The sequence below is a fragment of the Biomphalaria glabrata genome, chromosome 10 (assembly GCF_947242115.1).
Source record: "Biomphalaria glabrata chromosome 10, xgBioGlab47.1, whole genome shotgun sequence".
NCBI classification, from domain to species: Eukaryota; Metazoa; Mollusca; class Gastropoda; family Planorbidae; genus Biomphalaria; species Biomphalaria glabrata.
Window position 1 is genome coordinate 45,154,339 of NC_074720.1, and position 15,039 is coordinate 45,169,377.

The window sequence follows — 15,039 nt, forward strand, 5'->3', positions numbered from 1 at the left end:
AGAAAAATCTAGATCTATTACAAGTTGGATAACATAACTAATACAAAACAATGGACCTCATTCACCAATCGTAAACAAACAACATTTAGCCACGTGGTGCTTCATCTCTTCTATATAATTTACGATCTCATGTTTAATTCATGATGGTTGTCACGTGACAGTTTTTCCCGTTGTTTTATCAATAAGATCACGTGTTTCATCTAGACTCGGCCTGCTAATTGTCTCTTCTAACACAGTTTTTCCAAAGTGTGTTAGCCTACGGCACTCTAACCGACTTTCACATCCAGCAGGGGTAACCTCCCATGTATAGGCGGGTTGTGACAGCTGGATAGCTAAGTTGATCGAGCATAGCGCTAATAACAAAAATGTCGTGGGTTTGATTACATAATGGTCTTTGTTTCACTTTTTTTGTTTGCACAATGACTAATAGGAATGTTCAGTTCATTCTGTTATTTGAACATTAAGTAGGAATACATTTTGCAAAAGTTAAATTTATTCACTGTGGTGTCAGCACTGACGGATGTCACCTGGTGAGGTAATTCCCCCCCCCCCTAGCTAGGTCACTTGCTATGTAACTATTAATACATAAAGCATTCATCTCACCATTGAATCACCCATTCCATCAATTGATAGCGTAACTTCACACCGTAAAACGACACGAGAGCATTTACATAAAGAGGTTTCCAACTTCCCATAAGTCAATAGTTATCCAACCTCAGTGCCGTGTTTAGAATTGAAAAGTCCTTGATCTATTTGAGATATGGGGTCCTTTTACGTGCCGGAGATGCTAGAGGCCTGTAAGCTAGGCATCACTGCCATAATTAGTATCTCCAGAATCCAGATATCCCCCATTCACACGCCCTATGAACTAGTACAGTTCCCCTTTCAGACCTTGCGATCTATAGGGCAGATCGATGTAATGGTCATCTGTTTCTGTGGCCTACGATTAACGAGGGTGTCATGTGGCCAGCACAACGACCAACCGCCTTTACGTTTCCAAAACTAATGTCAGGTACCCTTCCCGAAATTAAGAATCCCAGTCTTTACCAGGATTTCAACCCGTGACGCCCGGTTCGGAAGCCAAGCGCTATACCACTCAGCAGGCCCCCTCCGAATGAGCTCAAAAAGAAATAAACAGTTAATGTAACCGAAGATTCATTTTTCTCATGACAGTGCTGCAATTTTATCTTCTTTCACTTCGCATCATGTAAATCTAATTATGAAGATAACGGAGACATTGTTCCCACTCCAGGCCACGGATTTTTTTCACTGTCTTCTGCTCGACTGATGCATAGATATAGGGTCACATGTCACGCTCTTCAGGATAAGAAATCATAAGAAATCTATCTTCTGCGTTTATCAAAGTATTTTAGTAGGCCTTAAAAAGGGAGAAAAGGGGGGGGGCGAATTTCTTGATTTTACGTCTAAACATTACAAAAGCGTTTGTTTCCCTCTCTTTTTATTTTTCATCCTGTTTGGTTAAAACAAATGTTCGAGGGTCATGGCCGCTTTAGTTTTTGGAATGTTCCAGTTTCAACTGATCATTTCAAACATTGTAAATTTTGGTGTCTTATTTGTAAGTCACCTGCTGCCAGGTGCTCTCTTCTATGTCATTTAAAGCAAGCTGCCTGACCTTTAAAGCGTTTCGGGGAAAAAAAAAGGGGGGGGGGCTTATTTCGACCACCTTTCAGCTCACTAAAAAAATATTGCCTTTGGCATATGGTAGTTGTCACAGCTTTCCTATTATATAACTCTATCTACTTATAACTCGATAGAATTTACCTTAGGTCTAGATACGTCTCTATGTGTCCCTGGTTCAGCTGTAGTTAACGAAATAAAACAATTGAATCACTAGATCACATAAACTCTAATGATCTTTACTGCATATCACACAAGCTGGGCTCTGTCTAATCACCCTCTGAGAACAAACACACTTCCGGTCAATCTATATTTAATCATGTTTATTTAGGCAACCGTTTACCGGGTAGCCAACTAAAGAGACTTCATTTTAGGGGTGTGGCTGGGTGATAGTGTAAAACAGTGATGCCCAAAATACGGCCCTCGGGCCAGATCCGGCTCGCGACGTCGTTTCATCCGGCCCGCCGAAACGTCAGCACAGAGCGTAGAAAATCTTCCCCCTTCCGAAAATAAAAGATGAAAATGTATTTTTCCCTATGTTAGGACAGTCACGCTTTCATAGATGGATTGGTACCATGGCCTTTTAAACTTCAATTTGAAATCTTCCTGGAAAAGTGAACGGACCTTTACTTGTTTTTTTTAGGAACATGATAGTGAGTCAACATATTTGTTTGATAAGATACTGTGGATGTTTTAAAAAACAAAAACATAATGAAACAGGCATATCTGGTACCGCTTAACTCTTGGTATTTACGGTATAAGCAGCAATTTTGAAATAATAGAGGAGTTAATAGCTATGAGGAGGATGCATGGGACCATCACGCAAAGACCTGCTCAAAAAGGTTTCAACCATCATAAAGGATATTTTTCTTGGGAGAAATTTATGAGAGTGACTACTGATGGCGCCAGAAGTATCTTATATAATACAGACGTTACTTCAAAAAAAGAAGATGATTACGTCCTACGCGTCATGCATTTAGTCATGCATATTAACCAATGACTTAAATTAAAAGTATGGTTGGATTCCACTGTGGACTGGAAGCAAGAGTTATTAGAAAGGTTGTCGAGTCAAATGGAACCAAGTGTCTGCAGCTTCATTGCTTTATTCACCAACTAAACCTCTGTGACAAGGGTTTAAACCTGGAGCATATGATATGGTACTAAAACGTGTTTTTTTTTTAAATCAATATTTGAGACAGAGCATTCAAAGCAAGTATCTCAACTGAACTACCACACAAAGTTGTGGGATTTGGCTATTTGATGAGACATTACATCACATCGGAATGAACTCAATATCAAACTACAAGTTGATTTCTCTTAGCATGTCTTATGCTGACATAAGCGCTTTCGAACAACATTGCAGCTCTTCATTCAGCATGGGAAGGGGTGCATCTTTTCAAGTTCTAGCCTGTACCGCTCTACAAAAATACAAGCAGCTTAATATGTCTATCCCAAAAAGATCAAAAAACGATCTAATTTCTAAGGCCACTGAAGGATTATTCACTGAAAGATTTATCGATTTTCACATTTTTAAAGAATGAAATAAGTCTCTTCGAAAATCCATTAGCGGCTGATGTCAAGAGCTCTGTCATCCCTGTAACTGGAACTGATTGACTTACAAAGCCAGACATCATTTCTTGATACATTTCTAACCATGCAGACAATTGATTTCTACTCCGTGGTGCCTGCAGAAACTTGCCTAAATCCGCCGAAACAAGAGTTAAGGATGGTCACCTTGTTTACAAGCACAAACTTTTTCAGTGATGAAACAGGCGAAACCAATATTAAATCCTCGTATCACGGACGAGAGTCTGGATTCAGTGCTCTGACTTTGTGTCTCATCTATGCAGCCGGATATTCAGAAGTATGTTTTCGAATAAATTTCTAACAAGCAATTAATGTGTGAATAATTACATAAAAATGATTTCAAGTCAATTTTCTTTCTTTTTTATTTGATCATTTCGGTGGTGTGGCCCGCGACACGAGTGTCAAAAATTAAAATGGCCCACGGAACGAATTAGGTTGGGCATCACTGGTCTAAAATGTGAAAATGTCCGGCTTTTAATTGTTGTATACTACAAAGCCAAATTATAACGCCATCTAAATCAATCCTTTACATCTTCTTCTTTAATCACTTAAACTCACCCACTAATGATGAATTGAATGGGAGATGGGTTTTGAATTATAATCATTTGTGTGACCAGAATTATACAAATCGTTTAGAGAACAGAAATATTGTATTCTACGTGGATTCTTAGAACGCTCATAGGTCCACCTAATCTAATCCTAATTCTAACTCTAATTTAGCCGGACATCTTTTAAACAAATATCCATATAATAAAGTACCAAAATCAGTCTCAAGTCTTACGTAACAATCTCTTGTTTACTTCTACTCTAATGAACTGGGTTGCTATAAGAATACTTCTTATCTGATGTTATAAATTACATACGTTTCTCAAAAAGATAATTACGTCCTAATCGAATACATTTGTTAATCTAGTCACGCGTGTTAATTAGGAACTTAAACTCTCAGGTTTTTGGTTTTCCTGGCTGATTCAGGCAATCTATTTTATGCTCTAATGGCACTATGGAGAAGAAGTACTTGCAAAAATTTGTTCTAGTATATAGGATAAGAAATGTACCTTTATCGTTGTGTCTGAGTTTCTTTTTTATTGAGTTGTATTTTTGCATTTGTAAGTTATGGTTCAATGTATTAGTGCTACTTTATTGTCATTCTTCTGTGCTAAAGTGTCTCTAAATTGCGTGATTTGACTAATGGCGTCACTCTAGTCAGATCTGAATATTTGTTTGCTATAAATCTCGAGGCCGCGTTTGTTCGAATGTCTTCATGTTTTCTTCAGTTGAAGGTTTGCAAAATGTTTTACGTTCGTATGTTCTTTCAGATTTGAAGATAATTTTATCCGAGCTCAAACATCGAGCAGGTCAACGCAGGATGGCAGTGGGCAGGGCATAAACCTAGGACCATTGGGACCATTCGAATAACAGTCAAGTGTGCATACCACACGCCCAGGCAGCCAACCCAAACAAAGGACGCATATTGAGATATTCTATTATTCACATATACTGATGTCACATAAATTAAATACACGATTTGAAATTCTGAACTCGGAATAAGAAAAAGGGAAAACATAACATAATCTGAATATTCTGAATGAACTTGTTTGACATCTTGATTAAGTTGCCAGCTTTGAAGGACGTGGTCAGCATTCTCTAGATTAGTGTTTACGAAACTGTGTTCCGCAGAACTGTAGGGTTCCGCGAGGCCTGAATAGGTGTTCCGCGGACTACTAGAATAATTAACTAGTAGGCCTGTTGTTACGGCGCCTTCGATATATCACGAAAGTCACGGTTGTTACCGGTCGTTGACTTGTAGCACCAGACTGCTGGAAGACAACTAAACCGTTGTTAGGCGTAATGCATCTTAATTTAAAAACTTCAAATAACTTGAATAACTTTTGTGAACAAAACTAAATAACATTTTAATTATAATATAGACTAAATCAACTTGTGATTAATGAAATAGATGTAGTAGACTTAAGTAATAATTCATATTTCTTAACAAAATCTAACTCACTACAATAAATCAACCTTTCAGTCTTCCGTTCTTGAGTCGTCTGTCCTAACTAAGACCAAGTGACGTCAATGCCACCTATGTTGCATCATTCACAACCGCTAACCTCTCCCCACCATCACCATATAAATACACACAAACACACACTCACACACACCATAACAAGGCCACCACGTGAATAGAAAAAATAAGCGAAGTGCTCAGCTAAATACTCAGAACGTGCGAAGTGTTCCTTTAAAGCAGGGGTCTCAAACTCATATCAGCATATGGGCCGCAGTGGGAACTAACAACCAGTCAGCGGGCCGCACCACGAAAATAGTATGTTTTTCCATTAAATTTTACGAACACTGCAGTTAAATGCTAAAATAAAGTTTTTATAATTATTAATTACATTTAGTGTAGTTTATAACATGCACAGGCAGTTTAGATTACTAAAATAAGTTGACGTTGTGTCTGTCACTAATAAAAAAGCAGAAACTGTATTTCCCTCCTCCCCCCCCCCCCCAAAAAAAAAAAAAAAAAAAACTATAATTACTAGGCCAACTGCAGTTAGCTCGTCACTCATGTTTCTGTCCACTCATCTGAGAGCGTTTGGCAGAGACCAGACCATCGACGTTAGGCATGCAGTCGCGTGTAGTGGCAAGCCTCAAGGTTGATAGTAATGCTGTTTTGTTGATCTTCATTCTGGAGAAAAACTGTTCGCAAACGTACGTACTCCCAAACATCGCTAGAATTCTAGCAGCTGCGCAGAATAAGTTTGGAAACTTCTCTCTGGGAAGAAACTGGTAGAAAATCTGGAACGCCAACATCAGCGTATTTTTGCTTTAGAACAGTGTCACACTGCAGGTCCAGTAGATCCATCTGGACTTCCTCTGGAACGTTTTTCACGTCAACTACGATACAGCAACTTTTCTCATTCCGTTTCTAAATCAGCTAGAAATTACACAAACTGTCTGTGGTTGAGACCCCGTGCACGTATGAAGTTCACCATCTTCACGACAACATCCATCACGTTCTTCATTTGTAGACTTTTGCCACAGAGTGCTTCTTGGTGCTGAATGCAATGTATGGCTGCAGAAGGTCCCGCCAAGCTGAGCTGATTCCGTTTCTCTACAATTAATCCAACAACACCAACCTTCTCTGAACACATTGCTGGTGCACCGTCCGTAGCCACTGAAACAAGTTTTTCCCACGGTAGCCCACACCTGTCAATACAAGCTTCCAGTTCTTGAAACACGTCTCGTCCAGTCGTCGTTCCTTTCACAGCGTCCAATAGCTCTTCAACAATGTTCAAGTTTTCGTCGACCCCACAAATAAATACAGCACAGTATGCGGTGTCTGTTACACCAGTAGACTCGTCCAGTGCAATGGAATATGCTACAAAGTCTTTTGCAGCGGCAATCAGTTGCTGTTGAACATTTGTCGCTGACTCGCTAGCGGCCAGCGGTTAGAATCAGGCCACCGTTCACCCAGCTTCTTCTGAAAGCCTAAGCGGTCGGTGGGCGACAGTGACACCTCATTTACTGATTTGTGGAGTTGTAAATCATTTCACGGCTTTTATGTGGTCATTGTAAATTTTATCTATTTTTTTTTTTTTTTAAATTTGCGGAAGTGTCCGCTGGCCACACAAAATAGTTTCGTGGTTTAGTTGCTCATGCAATAGCGCCGACTTTTATCTAGGTTTGCTCTCAGTGGACAGTGACTTGAAATACCCTCCCCTCTTAAAAGTTAGTATATGAAAAAGAAAATATAAAAAAATACTTAAAAAAAAAAAACTGTACAAACTTTTTACCAGACAGACAGAGAGAGTTGATATACGCTTAGTAAAAAAAAATGTGTGGCCGCCTGTTCGAGTGATATGCGTTTTAATTCTAGTCGTCAATGACGTCATCCCCTGACGTCATGCATGATGTTATGGTCTGGAATGAATTATCTTCATTTCAAAATAAGTGTACGAAACTTGAAAAAACAAAACTTTAAATTGGGAGATCACTTACACAATCAACTTGTCTTTACACAGCTTAGATCAACTCACTCTGTCTGGTCTAAAGTTTTAACACGTTATTTCTCCCATACCCATTCTTGGATCATGCTTAAACTTTGCACAATTATTCCTTGGTGAAGTAAATACATGAATCGATAACAAAAAAATTAACCAATTAATCAATGCATCCTCTGTTTGGGACCCCTCAACTCAAGAAAACATTAAGAAACTAGAACAGACACAAAATAGAGCAGTGCGATTCATAACAAACGAATATTCACATTTGACTAGAGTAACACCTTTAGTAAAATCACTAAATTTAGAAAGCCTTCAAGACAGAAGGCTCAAAAGTAAAGTAGCAATCATACATAAAACACTGAACCATAATCTTCAAATACAAAAACAAAATTTAATAAAATACACTGAAAGACACAAAGATAAAGGCACATTCCTCGTCCCATATGATAGGACAAATTTGTACAAATACTCCTTCTTCCCTAGTGCTATTAGAGCATGGAATGGGTTGCCTGAGCTAGCCAGGAAAACCAGTGACTTGGCAGAATTTAAGTCATTGGTTAATATGCATGACTAAATGCATGACGCGTAGGACGTAATCATCTTCTTTTTTGAAGTAACGTCTGTATTATATAAGATAAGATTTTTAAGTACTGGTAATTAAATATTTTGTTTAATGCCAACAAGGGAAGTTAATCATTCAACAGTCACAGATATGCTAAATATGTAGGGTTTCGTCCCCATAGATAATTGTGCACGTTATTTCTCCCACATCTATTTTCGGATCAAGTTGAAACTTTAAACAATTATTTTTTTTTTTACCTAAAAAAACATGAATCAATTAAAAGTTAACCAATTTGCCAATGGACCTCATTCACCAATTGTAAACAAACAACATTTAATCACGTGATCTTATTGATAAAACAACGAAAAAAAAAAACTGTCACGTGACAACCAACATGAATTAAACACGAGATCGTAAATTATATAGAAGAGATTGGTGAATGAGGTCCATTATATATTGGTTATCAATTATTTTGATATGGAAAAAATAAAATAGCTTCTACAATATTGAAATTTATTGTTGCGAAGGTGGAGTTCTTCCTCCTATAAAAGTTTTTTTTTTAAAAAGTATTTCTATATTTTGCCCTTTTCTTGTTCCTATTGTGTCCAGATAGTGTATCCAGTACTTCTGAAAGACCTTTTTTGTTCCAGGTTATTTGCATTGCTGGATAGGAGTAAGATCATTCAAAAATCTATTCAGAAAAGCAACAAGTACACTACAAACTTAAATTCCTGTTTTTTTTTTGTTTTTTTTTTTAAATTAGATTTTAGATCTATATCTAGACTTAGCTATCACAATGACTTGTTCAATTAAATGAATCATCTGAACATGTTAAGAGGTGGGGAAGTTAACAACGTACACAAATCATTCGTATAATGTTTTATATGTTTCGGATGTTCCTTCAGGACGACGGGGGATGGGAGCGGGCAGGGTTTGTACCCGGGACCCTCGATGAATCTGAACGACAGTCCAGCGTGCAAACCGCACGCACCGGGCAGCCATCCACGACCAGGCAGCCATTCAAACAATGAATGACAATTGATCTATATTTGTTTTGATAGTATTCCTTCTTATTTAGATCGATCTAAAATTACTTAATTCGAGATCATCTAAAATTTAGAGCATTTAAAGTTTAAAAAAAAAAAGAAAAAGCGAAGACCAGAAAGTGAGGACTTAAAATTATAAATGATGGCTCCCCATGTATCAGAAGACAATGGATGCTCCCATTAGATCTATAAATACGAATTAGAAAAAAAGATGACTTCCGCTACAAGTTTTTATTATTGACGTCTGAAACTAACATGACTAGCTAGCTCTATTGACTATTAGACTTTAATTTACAGTCTGGTATATAGACGCTAGATATTTCATCACGGTAATCTAGATTTATATAGTTACTAGACTAGTAGAATCTACTCTAGTATTTCCTGAATCATTCATAAATTTCATACATTTATTGTTTATAAATCGATGGCGCTGAAGACCATGTCATGCGCATGTCCATATAGGCCCTATGGCATAGGGGCATAGGCATAGCATGATGATGATGATACTAATGATAGCCCAGATAGACTCACTGGCAATATAAGTTTAAAAGTTGTAAGTTACAAGTAACTACAGTGACTAACAGTGACAGTCTGAGTTAAGTTAAGAGTCAGAGACAATCTCTTACTCACACTCATCAGTGACTCTCAGTGAGTAATTTAATCATTTAATCTGTTTTTTGTGATCTTTTGTGAATCAACAACCCATCAGGTACGTAGATATTTCATTATTCTACTGAAATGTTAGCTTATTACAAATAAGTTTGATTGCAATATCCTAATCGAAGTGCTTTTTTATTACGAGGTTACTAAATTTAACCATTCAATCATGACGTCACGTGAAGCGTCTTGAATACAATTTAGTCTTAAATCGTAAAGTTAATTAATTTTAAAGCCTGTTACTAAACAAAAAGTTTATATTTCTAAAACAATTATGTTGATGTAATAGTAGACGTGTGTAGGGATTTTAAAAAATTAATTTGTTTTTATTTTGAGAAGTAAATTGGATAAGGCATTGAGGTGCTCCATGGGACCCCGTGTTGGTGTTTTCCATGCATAAATTGTGGCGTCACATGTAGCGTCTAATACGAGTTCAGGATTTGTTAAGTTTTCTGTATTCATGGAAAGTTTCAATTAAGATTAAATGATTTTAATATATGTAATAAACTATTTTCATAATCATTTTAAATGAACATTTTTTTTTGACATCTTTCATTTTATATTTTTTTGTAATTTTACTTTACATCGTTTGGGGCGTTTCAGTGGACACTACTCCGTTTATTTACAAATGGTGTCCTAGTTTACGTCTGTTAAGTCCAAATAGATTTTAGTGATACTTTGTTAAAGATTTTACAGTGTCAGATAATATTAGCTACATCTAAAAGAAATAAAGCGGTACTGTTTAAGAAATATTAAATAATTAAAATTTACTTATTCTGTAAATAAGATTTAGAACTATTTGATCTTTCGTTTGAGGCGCATCTCGGACACTTGTCTTTAAAACTTTAAAAAGCTAAACTCTAGATCTAGAAATCTAGACTGACTAGACCTCTAGACCTAAATCTAGATTTACTCTAGATCTAGATCTAATTATGTAATTCATTATCTACATTTACTCTAGATCTAGACCTAGATCTAATTATGTAATTCATTATATTATAGCTAGATTTACTCTTGATCTAGACCTAGAGTAGAGTACAAGAGTCTAGAATAGTCTAGTCAGTCTAGATCTAATTCAATATCTAGATTTAGATCTAAACTAGATTATTAGATTAGAAATCATTAGATCTTTTATGAATCTAGACTAATGACTCTAGACTAGGTCATTAATGACTAGATTTAGATCTAAACTAGATTATTAGATTAGAAATCATTTATCATTAGATCTTTTATGAATCTAGACTAATGACTCTAGACTAGGTCATTAATGACTAGATTTAGAATCTAATTCTAGATTTTTTATCTAGAAAAGTATCTAGATCTATATTATAGACCTATTCTATATTAAAATGTAGATTATATCTAAAACAAAGTTTGGTTTAACCTGCACTTAATTTCCATTGTATTGTTTATACAGTAGATTCAATTATATTGTATTCAGTTCTTTCAGTCTTAACTTAAGTTAATATAATTAACAGTACTAGTCCTATACTATTGATTGAGTCTATCCCTATCAAGCAATTATGGGCATTACTAGACTAGATTTAAATAATGCACCAATATATAATATATGTTTATGAAAGTTATTAGTAGGCCTATATATAATAGATCTATTTATTTTGATACTTATACATTTTTATAAATTACAGATTTCAGTAATGGAGTATCTGTTAGAGTTTCAAGGCGTCTACAAGCCAAGAAAGACTCTAAATTTACAAGCATCAAAGCCTGAGCCGTGTTGCTGTTTTAGAGTGGAGAGAAAAGGAAAGGTTAAGAAAAGCTGCATACAGGGCCTAGTTAAGCCCACATGAAGAAGCTTGGATAAACAGAAAACGCAAAGAAAGAAAACAGCAAGCTAATAGTCCACTTAATGTAATCTCAGCAGAGGTTGATGAATCACTAGGTACTGGATTCCAGACTCCAGTGGCAAAAAGAATGGCTGTTTCAAGGGCTTTGATGAAATTGCCTAGATCACCCAAGAAATATGCTGCAGTTTTTGATGGTCTCACACAAATATGCTCCCCAAGAAAAAGTAAAGCTGTCAATGACATACGCTTTCTGCGCCTACCTGAGAGAAGAAAGCTCATCTTTCTAAACAACATTAAAGAAAGTATCAAAACCTAACTACACTCCACCAACAAAAAAAAAGTCAGATGTCTAGTGCTCATAGACATGTACTCTGCAGTATCCTTAGTAAGTACAAGAAACTCAGAGGTTGTGCTACTCATTTCTAACATTTTGGTCTTCCAAGAAGTTTTATGTCCAAGTGCAAATCAGAACAAATTGCAAGAAAAAAAACGAAGTGATTGCATTGCACAAAATGCCTTGGAAACAATATTCATTTTTTACAGTAGAGAGGATGTCTCAAGAACTGATCCCTCTCAATCATCTGTTAGTGCTCAAACAGGAAAACGTTTCATGCAAAAGCTACTTAACATAAGATGCAGTCTTGCTTATGTGAGTTCTGTTTGAAGATTTTTCTTTATATAGAGGGCATTAATAAATTTCTGATCAAAAAAGGACATAGAGAGCTGACATTAAAAAAATCCAGCTTCATCACTCGACGGTGATGGTACACTGCGAAAGGTAACAAAGTGGCGACCAGTAAATAAAGAAGGATCTTTCAATGACCTAGTGAGAGGTATTACATCTAACACTATTGCTTACAGAAATAGAAGCTGTTTCTGCTTTCCATGCAGAAATTCATATGGCAGTCAGTGCCTGCATGATGAAATATGTGGATCTTGGAAGGTGTTCAAACTTCAGAAACAAAATGGTAAGTACTTGTATTTATTTATTTTTAAATAGCACTTAACAATTATCTGAGAAAAAAACATTATTCATTTTAAAATTACCTAATTGATTTCTAAATGAAATTGTTTCTTTTTCTTCAGTAGTGCTATCTCAGTCAAATCTTGAAGACTCTTTGGATGTCAGTCCCATATGCTCAAATTCAAAGGTAAAGAGCTTTTACATATAAACATTTTAAAAATTTTCATTGAATCTTATGTTACCTGTATTGTATAAGTTGTTTTTTAATAATATACCCTGCTAAATAATTTTAGACTCACTTTAGAAATTAAGTATTTCAGCCCCATGTTGTTGTTTTTTCAGGCCCAAACAAATTCCTTCACTAATCAAAAGTACATTGTAAATAGCTGTGTGATTGTCAAGTATGGGGAAATATTCTATCCAGGTATAATTTTTTGCACTGTGTACCTTTTAATTTCAATAAACAAGTTCAAAGTATGTTTTAGATTGAAGTATTAACTTTTCAACATTGCTGGTAATTTTTTTTCTTACAGGTGTTGTGATAGAAGTCCTGGATGATCAGCGCAGAAATAATTTTTTAAAAAGGCACAGACAGACCTGCCTACCGTTACGCAAAATGGGTATTCGTTATGCAAAATCTCCCAAAAATGACCGTCAGTACGCAAATACGCTTTCAACCCGTCGCGTTACGCATTTCGTATCCTTCCCCCCCCTCTCTTGCCTAGCTTACCATCGGTCACGGAGGTCACGCTAAGCCGTCCTGTTGAGGGGGGTGGAGGGAACAGAAAAGGTGGGGGAACACATTGTGTTCAGATCTATACGTTGATTGGTTCTTAAAAGCATAGATTTAGTCTAGAAATGAAGAACGCGAGAGTGAGGGAGTGGCGGGTTGGTACCGTCAGTTAGCTGATACACCAACGTGACTTTTTTTTTGTAAGTTCATTAGTAGAAAATAATTATGTTGAATCCCTGATTCCCGTATTCATTTGTATAGAAAAAAAAATATCGAAGTGCTATCGATTCAAAACACATTGAGTGACATTGTAGATATCTAGTCTAGATCTAGATCTGGATTCTAGATCTAGAATTTAGATAACTTGTTATACAGGAATAGATCTAGATAGACATTACGACTGATGATTACGTTATGTCATGAGTCTCTACATTACTCTACAATCTAGATCCAATTTAGTTGCAGTATGATTTAGATTGACTAAATCTAGATCGATAACATCTACTACCATCTAGTCTAGATCTAGACTAGATTAAATTCTTAGTCTTAGTATAGAATAGATCAAGGATGAAGGTAGGCTTACGAAAGTTTGGAGTAGACCTACGTTTGTAGCGGATCCACGGCATCGGTAACACTCTTGAGCCCAGATCTAGAGTAGATTATATTCATTATATAGACATAGATCCAAATCTAGTCTAGATATCATCTCTATTGTCGTATTGATTTAGATTGTAGATCTAATCATGACATTTAGATCTAATATTATATATATATATATATATATATATATATATATATATGACAAAATAGTGGTTCGCGTAAGTGTTACGCATTCTGGTACCAAAATACGCATTTTGACCATCAGCGTTACGCATTTGGACTTTTTTTGGTAGGCAGGTCTGCACAGAAATAAAAAATATATTTGTATATCCAGAAGTGCAGGACATACAGTTAGTGTATGCAGACATGATTGTTACTGAAGTGATGTTGATACCAAATGGCAATAGTTTGAGAGTGGAATGTTTTGATTTCTGAATTTGTCAAATAAAATTTGTGTACAGTTTTATGCCTTTTCTTTTCTTTCTTTTTTTTTCAAACCTTTTTCTGTGTGTTAAAACTAACAAAAGATATAAAATATATATTGTCAATAATTTAAAATAATAACGATCATTGACTTGTGCACAGATAAGACAAAAATGTACACTTATAAACATTATTTTAAAAAATGGTGTCCCATGAAGCACCAGCAACATTTTGTTAGTCATATTTAGCCTACCTTTTTTTAGTGATATAAACTAAAACTTATTTAAACTCATACAAACTGAAAGTCATATATACCTATCTTATTTCATTTATACCTATTTCAATACAAACAGTGGCCACCAATATAAGACTTATTTTTTCATGCACTTATATCAAAATTAGTTACATTTAATTTGATTCACATTTCTGATAATGTGTGTTGATTTGTCTTATTTTGAAATGTAATTTTTGTATGTTGATGTAATTATGACATTTAAATGTTAAAACAAAAAAAAAGGGAACCTATACACTAAGTTTGGTCAACACCTTTATGTGTGAATTGTCCTAGAAATGTGAAAAAGTAGCAATTTTTTCACAATTTTTGCCCTAACATAAATATAACATTTCTATTTTTTTAGGGGTGGGGGGGGGGGGGTCAAAGTGTCCATAGTAATAGATTGTAATACATTGTAATAGATGCTATGCTTAAGAGTTAGTAAGACATAATTGGCAACACATTTATTCATATTGAAAATCAAACAAAATTTTTTTTAAACTCTAATTATTTAACCAAAAAAAAAAATGTTGTGCAGTGTATATGATAATGTGTATTCACCTTTTTGAATTTCAAGATTATATCATTACACTGTTAAATGGATAGAGATGGAAGGTAGTGAATAATGTAATGATAGAAGCATGCAGATGCTATTAGCTAAGGTTGACCCATCAGGGTGCCAAGAAAGATTCCAGTGCTTTTTAAAAATGATGTTGCATTAAATACAAAGTATCTTAAAG

At 35.5% G+C, this 15,039-nt stretch overlaps 1 pseudogene; it reads left to right on the forward strand.

Annotated features, from left to right (window-relative positions):
• The first annotated feature begins 9,022 nt into the window (after positions 1 to 9,022).
• The window catches only part of LOC129928684 (dynein axonemal heavy chain 6-like), a 76,106-nt pseudogene continuing 70,089 nt past the window's right edge, over positions 9,023 to 15,039 (forward strand).